A 14,536-nucleotide genomic window follows, 5' to 3' on the forward strand; every position below is an offset into this window, starting at 1 on the left:
TTTGCCTTGGATAACGTGTTGTCCTATTTTTCTCTTCTCTCACTACTACAACGACGAGATTAACGACTAGTGGACTGACGCGCTGTATTAATAATAGTTAATATTATTAACGCGAAGAGGGACAATTAAGTACCAGGCATGCATTTATTCCAATATCGTCGGAATGAGCAATGCTACTAAAAAGATCTCCGGCAGAAATGAAGAGTATGAATTTCTCCCCATGTGGCACGTGGAAGCGGTTTCCTAAGTTGATTATTAAGCCTTATACGATTTTTGAAAAATATGATGAATTAGTATTTACCGAATCCCATGTATTCCTTATGGGACATCAACTTCAACTTCAAGTTACGGCTCATCAAATGGGAGTTTCGACTTTTCTTCCTACTATGACATAGTTCACCGTGTCCTTTTTCCATCCATGTACTTTTCTACGTCATCGGATGTTTGATATTCCCGAGAGAACGAATAAAATAATGGTTCCATAAGCCTAGTGTATTTCTCCTTGCCTCCTACGGCCATCCTGGCAGTGTTGCCAAACCTGATGTGCATAATAGAGCTAAATTTCACCATTAATATAGCTAAAGAGGACTTTCAAGGAGCTAGATTAACGAAGGCTGCATAAAGTGCCTACTAGGGTAATTTTAGTTGTCAGAGGGGTGGGGGTGCTGCTATTACCGTTAGCTTTAAAGTGATGGCAATTTATTCTTAGTTTTCACCGCCTAGATTTGGCGGCATCACCCATCTCAATAATCCAATGATGTTAATATAAAATCGAAAATAAAGGGTTCCCGGATAACAAAATTGTCACCTTCATCTTAGCCACAGCGCTATATATAAAAATACATGGGGAGGAAAGAAGAGGTGGGTGACGCAGCCTATAGCTATACGAATATCACGTCACGTGCAAGATGTACACTCATGGCAAAAGTTGGTATTTATGGGCCGGAGACAGTGGTGGCATCATAGTGGGGTAGAGGGCGGGTGCCACAGTTCACAGTCAAACGAGTGCACGAAAGAGCCAGATCTGGCTCCAAAAGAGCGAAGTTTGCAACAGTGATCAGCAGCTGTCCCAGCGAGAAAGACCTAGGGGAAATTATCCCTCCTCACCTTAATATATATAAATGGATGTACGGATGTGTAGGTATGTTTGTTCCGGCATAACTTTCGAACGCCTGGAGCCATTTCAACCAAACTTGGTACACATATGACTACAATCTGGAAAGAAATACTGTGGGGGTAAGACGACCCTGGCACCCCTAGTGGTTGGGGTGGGAAGGGGTGACATAAAAATAATCGAAAACGACCGATATTAGAGTGGAATCCACAGTTTTTCGGGGTCGCTAAGATGAATGGTGACACTCCCAATGCCGTTCAATTTATTTATTCTTGCCCCTGAAAAGGTGAAACTGAAAATGTTGTTTATAATCAAGTTTTGAGTTAAATTAATATTATAGTGAATTTGTAAAATATTTTACTTTGTAATTTGTATACTGTAGTTATACTATTAGATACATGTAAATAAAATTAGAAATATTTTACACTATAGTCAGAATTCATTATTTTCTTGTCTCCGGGCAACGCCGGGTGATCAGCTAGTATTTACATAAAATCAAATAATATAAATACATTGACACGAGTCTTCTGGAATTTTCTTCCCTTTTTAAAATCTAAACAGACGGAAATCGTAAATAGTCAGTTCGCATAAGCGGCATTTTTAAAAATGTAATGTACAGTCGCCTGCATTAAAAATGGGACATCTAGATCCTGAAACATTCGTTCCCCTGCCAAGCGTTGTGTGTGTTGCCTAACTTTATGGCTGTTGTAGACGTTGGTATTGAAATTTCGGATTGAAAAATCAATTTATTGCCGTAGAGTTATGCAATACACACAACGCCTTGCGGGAAAGCGAGTATTTCGGGATCTAGGTGTTCCATTTTTATTGTCAGTGGGTGTACGTGTGCTTATTAAAATAATTAATTTGTGCAAGTAGAAGATATTTTCATATTGTTATTTTGTGTGCATGATCAAGGATTGGATTTATTCCTCAAAACGTCAAATATAATTTTAGAAAAATGAATGACCACTAAAAGATTACCCGAATTTGTGTAAAGAACTTGTGCAGGAGCATATCTCTGTCAGAACAACACACAAAAGATGATGGCAACATACTCTGCTAATTCCTCACAGCAACAACACATCTCAACGTAGAAGGGAAGCTTTGTTTATAAATGCTATAATAGTTTCTATTAAAGAGTATTAACAATTTAGTTCACACCGAAAAGCAAAATGTAGTGAAATATGTAAATCTTCTATATATACACATATAAAAATGGATGTATGTGTGTGTGTGGGTGTGTATATTTGTTTGTTCCGGCATAACTCTCGAACCAACCAAACTTGGTACACGTATCACTTGCAATCTGGATATAATATTTTGGGGTAAGACATCCCTAGCACCCCGAGGGGTGGGGTGGGAAGGGGTGACATGTAAAAGTAATCGAGAACCACCGTTATTAAATTCCGCACAGACAGACATCCGTGACTCTATGCAATCTGCACAACGATAGAGTTTCTCGGGTTGTCTAACATTCAGGTTGTGTTGCAAATGGCATCCTTAGTTTTCGTGACACTCCCAATGCGGTTCAACTCCAAGTTCATCACCTATCGGCATGGGGTGAAAAATAAAATGCCACAAATGACCTAGATTAGTGTCGAATCCATTATTTTCGGAGTCGCTAAGCCAATTGGTGACATTCACGATCACATTTAAAATTAGTTACATTATAGTTAGAATTCATTACTTTCCTGTCTAATACAAGATTGGGATAAATAAATACCCGGGCAACGCCGGGTAATCAGCTAGTAGTAGTAATAATAATAATAATAATAATAATAATAATAATAATAATAATAATAATAATGCCGTTTCGGTCTGCTCCGGTCCATTTCGAGCCCTGCCTGACAGTTAAAAAATGGGTGTAAAAAGACTCTTCAGAAAGGCTACATGGTTGATTCTGGTACCGCTGCTGATATGTTTCTAGTCGGTACGTACAAACTTGATATGAATCTCGATGAAATGGTTGTATTGCGAGCGAAACGAACAAGAAAAATTTTAAATCTATTTCCTAGAACATTGATGATAGTACTATTTCAATAGGGCGCCAATACTTTGACGGGGTGCCGCGATGTCTACTTTTTTCCACCTCTTTTGCTGTCTTTATTTATTCAACACCCTCTTTGCCTCCGCCCCTTTCTCTTTGGCTACGGTTATGCCTCTAATCCAGATGTACCGGATTCGATTTTCAGATAAACAGATAAAGTACCAATTATTTTATTTGTACTAAACTTCTTCGTTTAATTCTTCGGAAGTCTGGATTTAAGGATACTATTTCGGACTTCTTAGATCGTAGATATCATAATACTTGGTCATCGCTTTAGGGGGAACATGTCGCTAAATCCCCAAATGTTCCTCTCAATGCTAGCGTGTAATGTTAATTAGGCATAATCTATTGTCTAGTGCTACTTCCACCTATTCTCACGCTACGTTCAGAGAGCACCTCTTCTCTCGTTTTCAGGTGAACTTTATTTTACCGGTGGAGGTACTTGTTCGTTTTTAAGTCCACTTTATGCACAGAAATGCTAATCGGGACTGGATCCAAGGTTCAAAGTAGGATGCGAACCACTATATACCTTCACCGTGTACCGAACCCGGGACCACTTGATTACAAGGCGACGACGTTACCACTATGTCTTCAGGAAGGTAGGAGGTACTCTCTCCAAACGCAGTTACAGGGTAGAGTTTGGAGATTTAAGTCCACTTTTTCAGCAGATACGTTAATTGACACTGAAGCTACATTTTACATTGGTCCCTCCGTCGGTCATCGCACCCGGGACCCTTTGATTACAAGGCGACGACGTTACCACTAGGCCATCGGAAAGCCCAGTATGTATAAGCAGTAGAAGAACTACACTAGACAGTGGTTTCGATTTGATTTTATTTTTGTTATTTACCGTCGCTTTTCTGTCACTTATTGCTAATCCCGACGATGAGGATAAGTTATGATATGATGAAAGGACACTCACAAAGAATAACCATGCTCAGGCCAGGATTCGAACCCGGGATCACTGGACTAGACAACGGATAAATGCCAACACATTCAGATGAGTAACAGACAATCCTCAACACGCACAATCTGGGGATGTTGCAATGTGGGGGAAATCTAGTTTCCAAACTGAAAATTAAATGAAGGCTAACCGAAGCGAGTTCACAGACCTATTGCGGTATTTTTAATGAAATTATCAGCTCACGCTGCGGCGTCAAGTGTGATTGATAAGAACTATTTTTACTCCACGTTTGTTGCATATCCAGCGCTTGGATACGCTTCCATAGAGAGGTGAATGAAACTACATGGCGATTGTGTTCCTTTGCCTCTTACCTTATTTATGATCGCGCCTATATTTACCAGAATAACAAAATGGGCATAACGCTAATTTTGTTTCGCCGCTTTTGTACTTCCGTATGTTAATCGCGGCTATGAGGATGAAGGATAAGATGCCGCATAACTTTAGTTGATTCTGGATTGTGCTTTGCCTTAACAGTGCCTGTGAAGATTTATGCGTACCACTAATAATAATAATACACATAAAAATAATGACCAGGGACCTTTCATTTCACCAGCAAGACTTAATAATCTTGTTGTTATTTAATAAATAATCCATTGCTTTTGACATTAATTTCTTTGGTACGACAGCAACTTTTATATAAATGTTAATGACCTTAACTACACATATCTGTTGGTACCATCTTATGTATAACCAAGTTGGGCGCCACTATGCTACGCCCTTTGGGGGTACGTACTTAAATGTTATTTACCACGGGTACAGATATCTTAATCTCAGGGGATAGGTTCTTTATTCGAGAATTCCAAATAAGAAAGCGTTTTATAGCCAAGAGGATATAGTTAAATGCGGATCTATATTCTGAAAAACTATACACAATACAGAGAAAATATATAGCGAAGCTTGTATATACATTGAAATATATATATATATATATATATATGCTGATTCCAAATTTACGTCGGTTATATTCTTCTTGAAAGGAAATCTTCTTCTTTCTTCTCGTAATTTCTGGAAAAGGCTTCTTCTTAATTCCTAGCTTTGATTTGAGAAAAGGCTTCTTCTTCTTTTCTTCCTTCTATTTTGGAAAATACTTCTTCTTCTTTCCTTCTTTCTGTTTTTGGAAAATACTTCTTCTTCTTTTTCTTCTCTTTGATTTGGGAAAAGGCTTCTTCTTCTTTTCCTTCTTCTAATTTATTTCTTCCCTTTTAAATCGTAATCTTATTTATTACATATATGCGCTCGCTGTCCCCGCTTCTTTGGCAAACGATACAAGCTATACTTATAGAAAGAGTAGGGTCGACTAAACTGACAGTAGCGCCACCTCCTATGTAACAACCAAAAGGGGAATAGCCCAGGATCGCTAACAGCAAGCGATTGCCTATGGCCCAGTGCGTCTAATAAGAAGCGCAACCGTAAGTGCTTCGGGACGTCTAATTCAACACAGCGCCACCGAGGGACGGACAAATACAAAACCTTACGACGTTCTCCTCGTCAGAGGTATTAAATCAAATTTTGATCACTAGGATCAAAAAGGAGATACATTTCTGAATTCATTTGCTCACTTATTAACTTTCATAATTGTTTCATATATGAGCATATTCTTATTTATCTTAATTGGCTATATACAACATTTTATTCACTCCTTCTATAATTTTTATACTCTTCCTTTAAATATTTTTCATTTACTATAATATATATAATCGCTCTTCTCCGCTCCAAGTTTCTACAATGAACTCTGCTCTTCTTTATATGGCGTGCTTCCATCTATCATCGCTCTCGGGAAACATTTCTTCCTTGCATTTTTCATTGTGTCGTTGGAACTGGCACGTGACACTGTTCATGCAATAATTATTGTTAATCTATATTTTACTATTATCATCATCATCTTAACCTTATTAACTTATTGATTATAAACGTTATTATTACATGTAAGACACATGGCTCGGACCCACTAAGTTATAAGTGTAGATACGTGCTTGAGTCAAGTGGATGTCAACAAATCTGGACGGCCTAAAATTTAAAGTGGGATTCGAACCACTGCGCGATGTGACTCCATCGGAGATCGAAATCAGGGTTTCTTCACTACAAGGCAACAGCGTTAACCACTACACTATCGGCATTAGTATTAATCAAGACAAGAACAGATGAAATCTAAACAAGATATCCTCAACGATTGAAGAATTATAAACACAATGGAACTTAACGTTGCTGTTCAAAAGCGGGGTATTTTAGAAGAGAGATAGTTGCTCACTAGGTGGATGCTGGGACAATATCTTTAACGAAGGCCAGTAGCAATTCATTAGTTCCATTTACTTGTCCTTTCCGCCCTTCAATCCCGACTAAATACGATTAAAATACCACATCTTTGACACTTCATCATAGGAGAGGTTCTATAAATAGTTAATTAACGCTTGGTGTCTATAATTACGCGAACGCACTTTGAAACATCTTCTAAAACTAACGATCAATCTTCAGTGAAACTAGAAGACGGTAATTAGAAATCATCTGAGAAGGTCGTTAATCCGCCACTGTTCCGAATGCACTGGATGGAATGCTAAAAGTAAAAGGATCTCTATTTAAATAGAATTGAGATCATAGTACGGTTCAGCCGAGTCTTAACGTATGTATTCATAATTTCTGGAAAAAAAATCTGAAACGTCTAGGCCCATTCTAGTCAAAGCTCCAATTGGATATTATTAGGTATTTGGGGTGGAGGTGCTGAAGCCTCGGGGCTAGCTTGGGATATTTGCTTGAGACTTGGAGCTATATGGGTATGTTTGTTTAAGACTTAGGGCTAGTTGAGGACGCTTGCTTGAGCTCGGGGACTATGTGGGGATGTTTTAGCCCTCAAGCTAGTTGCTTGAGCCTTCAGGCTAGCTGGAGAGAATGTTTGCTTGGGACTTGGGCCTATCTGAAGCTGTTTGTTTGAGTCCTAGGGCTAGTTTGGATGTTTGCTTGAGCCTTCAGGCTAGCTGGAGGGGATGTTTGCTTGAGCCCTGAGGCTAGTTGGGAATGTTTGCTTGAGACTTGGGGCTAGCTGGAGAGAATGTTTGCTTGAGCCTTGGGGGTGTTTGTTTGAGCCCTAGTGCTAGTTGGAAAGTTTTTCTGAGCCTTGAGGCTACTTGGAGAGGATGTTTGCTTAAACCCTGGAGCTATCTGGGGATGTTTTAGCCCTAGGGCTAGTTGGGGATGTTTACTTGAGCCTTGGGGTTAATTGGGGGTGTTTGCTTGAGAATTGAGACTAACTGGAGGTGATATTTTCTTCAGCCTTGGAGCAATTTGGGGGATGCTTGCTTGAGTGTTGGAGCAATTTGGGGGATGGGATTAGATGGGGGATGTTTGTTAGAGCCTTGGAGCTAGCTGGAGGATGTTTGTTTGAGCCTTGGGGCTGTATGGGGATATTTTAGCACTAGGGTTAGTTGGAAATGTTTGTTTGAGCCTTGGAGCTAGCCGGGAGACGTTTACTTGAGCCTTGGAGATAGCTAAGGAATGTTTCCTTGATCACTACTAATAACTTGCTCGGGGAAAAAATCTGGACAAACTGTGGAATTAAAACGGCGAAGTTGTAACATATTTATTCTCAGAAATGAGTCCGTTCCTTTGACCTTTGCTTATAACGGATTTCATGGTCATTTTGATAGTGGCAAAATGTTGATAGGAAATGACGTAGTAAGCAATTGGTGAGGGATTGGCAGTGGTCGGAAGTAGCACGCTACTGTAGCTATCTACAAAATTTGTAGCGGCAGCTGCAGCGGCGCTACATTTTCAAAATTGTAGTTGTAGCTGTAGCGAAGCTACAAAATTCCTGTAGTTGTAGCGAAAATTTCGCTACAGCTACATTTCTTCATGTGACCACAGAGTCAATGAAAAATTCGACAATAACATTTACTCTTGAAGGAGGTTCATAATGACAAAGATTATTAATTGGAATATGGATAATCTAGATTATAAATATCTTGATATCGCCGATTATAGATATCTGCGTAATTTATTTCATTAGTATAGAATAAATCTAACATCCAGATAACTAAACTGAACTGGCATATATGAATATATTCTGGCTAAGTTACGTATTTTAAGCTGCATCACTATTTTGTGAAGAAACATGCCTCGTTTGCTACACCCCTGGGGACAAATGCCTCTCCGCCACTCCAGTAACAAATCCCGTTAATATCCATAGTGTAAGAGACGGGTAAATGTCATTAATTACTGTGTAAACACATCTTGCACTGAAAAAACGAGCGATCAATGGATGGACAATGACAAAGCAATAGTGCCAGCATTCAATGGCTCAGTGGATGATCATTCAATGATCAGTGGATCATTATTAGTACATGGATCTCACCAGCAAGAAACTGTTACAAGAATGATATACATACACTTTCTGGAATTACAATTATTTTCGTCATAATATTTGTTCACAAATTTTAAAATTGCAATACGTTTAGATTTTATGATATTGTAAAAAGTATTTACGAGTTATTGACTTTTCTGCAGAAACGATAATTTTCTTTAGTTAATATACAGTTTCCAAATGTATGCATTTCTTCTACTTTTACGTCGCTTTTCTGTAACTTTTGCTAATCATGACAATGAGGACGAATGGTTTATTTTTTATTATGTTATCTAGAGTCGCTTTCTGCCACTTTTGGCTAATTGTGAGAATGAAGAAAACTTATGATGAGTAGTGTGGGTAATGGCGGATCCATCCTCCCAACTAGGCATCTTTCCGAGTTTTTGTTTTGAGTCCACTTTATGCACAGATAAGCTAATCGAGACTGGATCCGAATCATCACTAGTGCCTCTGCCAGGTATCGAACCTGGGGCCCTTTGATTACAAGGTGAAAAACACTGTCTCTTCAGGGAAGCATTCCCAACAGGAAACTTACATAAAGCATCGCTCCACCTGTTGCTCATTTAGCTTCAGCAAAAAAGCATCCCCAAGCTATCCCCAATGTTAGAACAAACATTTAACGAATTACAGGAATTATGATAATAAATAACAATCTATTTTCCAGTAAGTACAACTATCATACTAGGGACTTCTTTTGAATATCCATGTGGTTGTTTGAAGTTGTTTTGTTTCTTTAATGTAGAAGTAGAGCAAAAGTAGCAAAGTAGCGAGTAGCGGACAGGAGTAGCGTAGTGAGCTACTTTTTGGAAAACGTAGCTGTAGCGAAGCTACTTTTAAAATGTAGCGTTCTGATCACTGGGGAGTGGTTAAATGTGTCATTAATTTGACGCAATATAACGTGAACACAGGTGTGTATCCAAGTTGAGGTCTGCGGGATCCACGAGGAAAAGTGCATTTCTATTACGCACAGGAAATAATTTTTTGTTTATTATTGTTGTTGTAGCGCGATGTGCTAACCACTTCGGCAAAGGAAATTCATTTATCTCTAATCTCATATTCTGAGTTTAGAAATTCTTAATAAAAGCAGGCAATTATAACCTGCACTGTACTTTATCCATTAAACGCATTACACTCATCTTCAAAAACTTTGTTGCCAGTCCGCTTTATGCACAGATAATCTAATCGGAAATCAACCTACCGTTTGAAGTGGAATTCAAACCATTATGTGCTTCCATCAGGTATCGAACCCAGGACCCTTAATCGTTAGTACTCAACTCGATCGATTTTTATCTAGCGTCGCTTTTGTGCCACTTTCGGCTAATCACGAAGATATGGACGAGTGATACGATTAACTTGACGAAGGGACACTCACAAAGAACACCCATGTCTAGGCCATGATTCGAACCCAGGATCCCTGGCGTCGTAGCGCGCTGTGCTAACCACTCTCACACTCTCATCTCAATTCAAGATATATATATTGTAGCGTGACGTCGGGTAAGGTACGGGATCGAGTCCCGCCGGGACGTAGCTCTTCGTGAAGAATAATTTGGGATTCGTTCATGCGAATTTAGGGAGGGGGAATTTTTTATGCATTTATTCACAAGAAATGAAAGATAGTGAGCGGAAGAGAAAATTTACGAGTGGGGAGTTTATAATACGAAGTGTATTATCGAAAAGAAGAATTTCTAGAGTTGCTGCTGTGTGCGGCGGGGATTTTAAATTATGGGGTTTTGGGTGACGTAAAAAAATTAAAATTTTCTGCAATTCCACGGAGTGGAGCCGGCTATCTCCACCATGTAGCGTGACGTCGGGTAAGGTACTGGATCGAGTCACGCCGGGACGTAGCTCAGATAAATACGATAGGTCTTAAGTTTGACTTGGCTAACCACCTCTACCCTTAAGGGAGCTGATGAAGGATTGTTGGGAGCCTGTGATGTTGAACGCTACTCACCCCTTGCTGTAGGTCTGGCCCTCGGCTTCTGGCGTCGGCGACGGTGACAGGTGATAGGTGCCCGCTGGAGAGATCGAAGATGACGATAAGAGACGGCAGGCAATTCGGCGACTTGAATTGTAAATGAACTGCAGATTCTTCGGCTGGCTTAATCCGGACTGCTTATGGACTTCTCGCTTGTTGCCGCCTCGTAACGTAGGGATCTCTCAGCCGGCCGTCGTCGTCTTCTCGTCGATCAGTTTGGTGGTGATATTGGAGCGAAGTGAGAGATCGATTTACCGTCTCCAGGGGTTTTATACATTGGATTTGAGTCATAGGTTGGTGGACTTTGCACCTCCACTGTGCACCTGGGGTATCCCTGGATGCAGATGGAAATTTACAGTGGAGGTGCACTCACCGCTGGCGAGGGCCGTTGCCTTGCTGACTGTGCAGAGCCGAGTGGAAAATTCTTGTTGCTCGGCTCTGCATCCGGTGGAATGTGGGGTGAATGAGCGTTCAACTTGCGAGCTTCAGAGCGATGTTTGAGGCAAATTAATGTTTCTACCTTTATGCTCCCAATTCCTTCATCAATATATATATATATATATTACACACACTCTCACAAACCAGTTCCTACCTACGTGAATACTTGCACTGATGTATTACAATGTTTCTTATAGAAGTAAATTCTTGCCACGCAATTCTGTTGCAAATTTATGAAACACTTTCACCTATGGCGAAAAGTATCGGTCAGTATTTTGAATAAAATTGGAGCAGTACCCCCGATGGAAATAAATCAGGTTTAGAGCGTATTTATCGTCCGCTATTTATTTACAATGTGTTCGTGCTTACATGCTTTGTTCACTAAATCGCTCTTTCGATCTTCTTACCATACTTGAAGCAACAGGAAAAAATCTGAGGTTTTGTAAAGAAAATGAGAATTCCAGCAGATTAAGATCAGGCCAGCTCGTTTTAACACATTAAATTCGTGCGACTTTCGGAACGCGCCCAATCTGTAGGCTAAGCTTTTCCTTCATATTAAATGAGGGGTTCAGAGTACAAGTGGCGTAACTCCATTCAAGACAATTTTGAGGAAAAGGCATATTTAAATATTTTAGTGCTATGTTTACCTGTTGGATCACAAACATACTTGTGACTCTACGAGCAAGAATTTGAAACTTAGGAGATACTTTCTTCTAGCACTGAAATGTTGATACTTCACACTTCTAAGTTATACATGTAACTCACTTTAATGAAAAAATGGAGTTATGCCACTTGTGCTATGAATCCCTCAAATATAGGCTACCTGCCATTCTTACACGATGCACCTTGATTGATTGATTGATTTTTATTTAGCGTCGCTCTTCTACAACTTTTGGCTAATCACGACAATGAAGAGTAATGAAATTTATGAAGGAACACTCACAAAGAAAAGCCCATGCCGGGATTCGAACCCAGGACCCCTGGAACATATTGCATTGTGCTAACCATTCGTCCACAGAGGCTGTCAAGATGCAGCTGTCGTTTGGGTTTAGAAGTTTGTTTCAGTGCTTATCTCATTCTCCATCCTCTTAGACACTTTCAAACGAAGGATGTGGTAATAAGATAAAATGTATGTGGTTAGGTTGGGTAACGTTTCTAGGTAATAATGTTCTCTGTTTACTTTAGGACCTACGGATTTTAGAACCAAGCCATCATGGAAGTTTATTTCTATGAATTACAAGAATAATTTCCAATGCTAAAATGATACAATAAGTGGGCTTACACAATGGAGTAAAGGCAGTGGCGGATTAAGCTTCCTCGCCGCCCCTAGGCACAAACTTAATGTGCGCCCTTCTCAAAAGAAAAGTAGTAACTTATTTCCAGTAATTTTACATCCTAATATAAAAATTAGTGAACATACTGAAATAAAAAAAAACAAAGGATAAAAATCAATAACAAACAATTCATTTTCTGTATGTGCTATACCTAAAATTATGTAATGTATTGAGAAATTAAATTCACCACTCACCAGTCATAAATGAAGCCGCTTCCGCCTCACTTTGGTTGCTGCAAACTCGTGTGTAAGTTCTTCAAAGTTGATGTGTCCATCAGTCAAGATGTCTGCTTAGATGTGGAGAATAGATAACTCGTTCAGTCTTTTATTACACATGGTTGAACGGAGATAAGTTTTCAGTCTTTTTAGGGCCGAAAACGTACGTTCAGCTGAACAGTTTGTTTCTGCAGTACACAAAAATATTCTTAACGCACTGTCCACAATCTTGTCTTACCTGCTATGAGTCTTTGCGATTTAGAAAAATCGTTTTCAGCATTCTGATTAATTCCACGTCTTAGAAGAATGTCAATTGTAGACTCATTCAGACACCACTCGGCAGGATCGCCAGTAACGAAATTTGCACTCTCACTGTCATAATCAGGAACTCCTACGAACTGAGGGGACACTACCTCAGGTGCACTTTCTTCCTCCACTAAACCCACAATATTTTCGACATTTTGCGTTTGACAGAGTTCACTCGATGTAGCCGCTTCCACTTCAATTTTTGAACTGCTTTCGGAAATCACTTGTTCCTTTCGCCTAAAAAACGTGTCCACTGTACCAAGTTTTTTCTGTAAGGTTGCTTCTCTTTCACGCTTTTCGTTTACAAGTTTACGATAAGCCGCCCCACTTAACTTTGTTCGCTTCATGCTGCCTGATGCATAAAAAAAAAAATCGCAAACGCACTAGCAACAAACTGAATGCACCAGCCAGAGAATACAGTAAGACAGAAACTAGTTGCGGTCCACGAGAAAGCTGCACTCACTCACTCACTTATCAGCAGTGTTTATGTGTTTATTTTTTTTAAGACTGGCATTGTTACAGATGTGAGTTTCAAACAATCAGTCTTCTTTCCTGCCTGGCCATTAACAAACGCTTAGTGGAAGATCGAGGGGTATGTATTTACAAAAACAAATCAACAATGGCTGGGCGGCTTGCATTGTCATTGTAAGCGATAAAAGCCACAGCAAGGGTTAAAAACAAATTGATTGGCTCCTGAAGGAGGCAGAGCAGACGAAACATTTGTTGATAACACATAAATCCGATACATCAAGGTTTCTTTCGAATGAAGCGAAAGCGTTGCAAACCGTTGATTTGAGACATTGGTTTCATAAGTCTAAATTGTCACTGTGTACATAAGACACTTTTTATTATTCTTGATATTCTGGAAAAGAGATTTGCCGCCCCCAAGAGTTGCCGCCCCTAGGCACGTGCCTAGTGGGCCTATTTGGTAATCCGCCACTGAGTAAAGGAGAGGAGTGGTTGTGGGGTATATAATATCCTCCTAGATGAGCTTCCATACAACAAAACAATACCACAAAAATTATTAAATACCAGATGTTTCATAAATAATTGAGAGGTTAGTACAAACATTTATTGCAAGTAAACTATTAAACTTTCATAATGAAACCAGTCAAGAACAAACGAGGAACTCAAACAGTTTTCTTTAAACATCTACAAATGTTCAATGTACGAGGGTCACTATTTATATTTTGAGCCTTGGCAACACTGATTGAAGTTAGGCGCGATTTGACGTTTGCACGGAATCGTCTGGCATTATTGACCATAACGTACTTCAAATGTTTTGTCAATAGCTTCATTTGTGTTGTTTATGTTGCCTTGGAGATTGCGCGACAACAATAAAATGGAATTAACTAGTCAACATTTTCGTGCGATGATTTTTTACGATTTTCGACGTGGATTATCAAGACAAGAGTGCATCGATCAACTTACTTCCACATTTGGCGATGAAGTCCCATCCTTTGCCACTGTGAAACGCTGGTATAACGAATTTAATCGTGGCCGCCATTCGCTCACCGACGAGATTCGCGAAGGTCGTCCAAAATCAGTTGTTGTTCAAGAAAACATGGATGCTGTGCAAAACCTAATACTGCAAGATCGTCATGTGACATACTGTGAGATTGAGGCAACCATAGGCATTAGTTCCACCATCATATATAAAATATTACATGATCATTTAGCTGTGAGAAAGGTATGTTCTCGTTGGATCCCACACAATTTGACAAAAACTCAAAAAGAAGCTCGCGTCAATTGGTGCAAACAAATGCTCAATAAATACAATCGTGGTGCTTCA

The sequence above is a fragment of the Lepisma saccharinum genome, chromosome 4, assembly GCF_977018435.1.
Source record: "Lepisma saccharinum chromosome 4, izLepSacc3.1, whole genome shotgun sequence".
NCBI lineage: Eukaryota > Metazoa > Arthropoda > Insecta > Zygentoma > Lepismatidae > Lepisma > Lepisma saccharinum.